This window comes from Trachurus japonicus, chromosome 1 (genome assembly GCF_045865225.1).
Source record: "Trachurus japonicus isolate A0001 chromosome 1, Traja_1.0".
In the NCBI taxonomy this organism is placed as follows: Eukaryota; Metazoa; Chordata; class Actinopteri; order Carangiformes; family Carangidae; genus Trachurus; species Trachurus japonicus.
Window position 1 is genome coordinate 22,599,805 of NC_140907.1, and position 2,946 is coordinate 22,602,750.

The window sequence follows — 2,946 nt, forward strand, 5'->3', positions numbered from 1 at the left end:
AGGAGAGCAGGGCGAGCGCGTGTGTGTGCGTGTGTGCATATGTATGGGCACGCGTGTGTTTGTGTGTGAGTGTGAGTGCGTGCGCGTGTGTATGTATGTGTGTGCGTGTGGCTGTGTGTGCGTTCGGGGCGCTCAAAACAAAAGGATCATTTTTATCGACTTTCGTGTCACGTTAAAAAAAAAAAAAAAAAAAGGTTGGAAAGTGCATTAAATAAAGCCAAAGGGTGCCGTAAAAAAAACAACAACAGCAACAACAACAATAACAACAAAAAAGACAGAGGAGGGGGTTCAAAATCGCAGAGGGGGTGAGGTGTTTCCTCTCCTCTTGATCCGGGGGCTGTATTGTGTGCGTCTGCCTGGTCTCTGCTCAGTCCGTGTCTCCTGTCGCTGTGTGTGGCTGATTGGTGCTGAGGTGAGGAAGCAGGGATGTGGACACCTACTGATCATTGGCTGGAAATTACTATAGAAACACTCGGGAGGTGGGAGGGATGGATGGCTCAGGGCGCCCTACAGGGAGTAAAATATCTACGGGAAATATCTGCGTCTTGTACCCCCCCTCCCTCCCTCCCTCTCTTCCTCCTTTTCAAATAAATATATTTTAGAATATATTTCTTTAATGACGAGGTATTTAGAGAGGAGGAGGGGGTTGTCATTTCCAGACGCGTCTTTTAATAAGGATTGGGGGGAAACTTGTCAAATTAATTTGAATGGAGCTGAGCTGTGATTAAGATAAAATGCCTCCGCCGGGTTGTTTCCTCTCTCTGCCCCTCTCTCTCTCTCTCCGTCCAGCGACAGCCATAATTACTAAGACCCCCGGGATTCATCACCATTATAAATCCCGCCTGCTGGCCACCCAAGCCTGCAGCTCCCACAGGCTGACAACACAAGCACGCCTGGCACATTTATCCCACGAGCCCACATGTGTGACACCACCAGAGGTTCATTCATGCTGATGCTCACCAGCTTTGAAATTAAATGAAAAGTTGCAGCTCCAATCAGAGTGCCGGATTATTATTTTCATCATTATTATTTTTGCCCAGATCAGCATTTATCTTATGAGCTTCAGGGTCTGTTTGAAAAAAGTGCACACTCGTCCAACACCTGTGTGACTCCATACTGAGGCTAATTCGACAAAACCAGACTGAGCAGCAGCTCTGTTTTACACTTTAGACAGAAGCAGTTAGGCTGTAATATAACAGCTTCTCCTTTACATATTTGCACCACTTAACAAAAACAACAACAGAGTAAAAATAGAAACTACTTTAATAGATACATCACTTCCTTTGATAAATACTTTATAATGCAACTATAACTCTGTAATAGATCATTTAGTAGTTCTTTATAGATCACATACTAATATGAACATATTTGGGTGACCTGCTTGTGACACATCCCGTGCTTTGACAGGAGTAAATCTCATAGTAATAATGTGGTTTTGCAATTTGTAATCCATTCAGTCTGCAGTTGTAAATGCCAATAACTCATATAGATTTTAATATGAAATCTGCATTTTTAAGTTTTAACAAGTTAAACTGACTTTCAGAGTATTTACTACTGACATTAATGACATTCAGAGTACGGTCAGAGCAGTCAAAATGATTGTTCTCAACCCAGACATCAGAAAATTGTTCTTATTGATGGAACTTTAGAAAGTGGTGCCCTATCATGTTTCATTAAACAGTGAATAAATCACTATTGGCTGCAACTAAAAGGCTAGTCATTTTTTGTTATTTGTTGTTTATTCATATTTAATTGCCAGACAGAAAATAGGAAGTTTAAGTTCACACCTTCAGAAAGCTTGTTTTGTCTGACAAACAGTTGAAAACCAAATGCTATTATGGGCAATAAAAAACAGCACCTGTTCATATCTGGGGCTGAAACATGAAGCTCACCCCAGAGCATTTAATTCATCCACACCTTTATCAAGATTATTGCTGATTAATTTTCCATCAGGCGACTAATAAGTAAATGTGGGCCTATTAATCATCTGAGCTTCTTGATATATCACTTAAAGTGACATCATGTCACAGAGGAATAAACAATCCCTGCATTGCCTCTACTTTGAATCAGGCTTAGGTGCAAGTAAACAAACTGACAGCTGACACATTTACAGCCCTTCCAGGTGAGCTGTGTGACAAAGGCCTATGGGCTGCTAAAGGCTACACTTTGATGAGTTTATTGAGAGCTGGCAATGGATTGGACAGAAAAGAAGCAAAGACTACCATAATAAATGTTTCACAATTATGTTTGAGCAAATAGTAAAATATTTTTGTTTGAAAGTGATATTTCACTATATTCACAAGTTCTTTCTTGTTTTGCTACAGTTGATACATTATCTGAGGAACTTGTCCAAACCCAGAAACCCAAAGTCCAGAATTAAGAGACCATACGCCCAAGAACTTCCTCTGCTTCTTTCAACACCTCTCACAGCATCACTCTATCAGTGTGGGCATGGCAACGTCAAACAACTCAGGAAAGACTTGAGTGGTGCAACAAATACTTGTTATTGAAGCCACAAAGCAGCAGGGGAAAGTGGATGTGTTACCAGAAATTGATAGGTGTGTCAACAGTAGTGAGGGTCTACAAAGGTCTGGGTTGGTTAAGTTTAGCATCATCACTTTGTTGTCTCACCCCACACACCACTGTCACCTTTCAGCATGTGGTTACTTTATATCAACCTCAAAGCTTTGATTTCCATCCATTTTTTTTCATCTTGCTCAATAAAAAGAAGTCTTTGACCACTAAATGCACTGTGTTATAGAGGGAGTATCAGTCTGCACGCAGGCTGCAGAAAGAGAGCAGCAAGAGCCGCCATCATGTTGTTGTGCTGTTAGTTGCACTAATCGTTTTGATTAAAAAAAAACAAAAAAACGTACAAGTTTTATAGAATACCGTCAACTCGCACCCCTTTCAAGGCACACAAGAGAGAAAATAATACATTGGAGA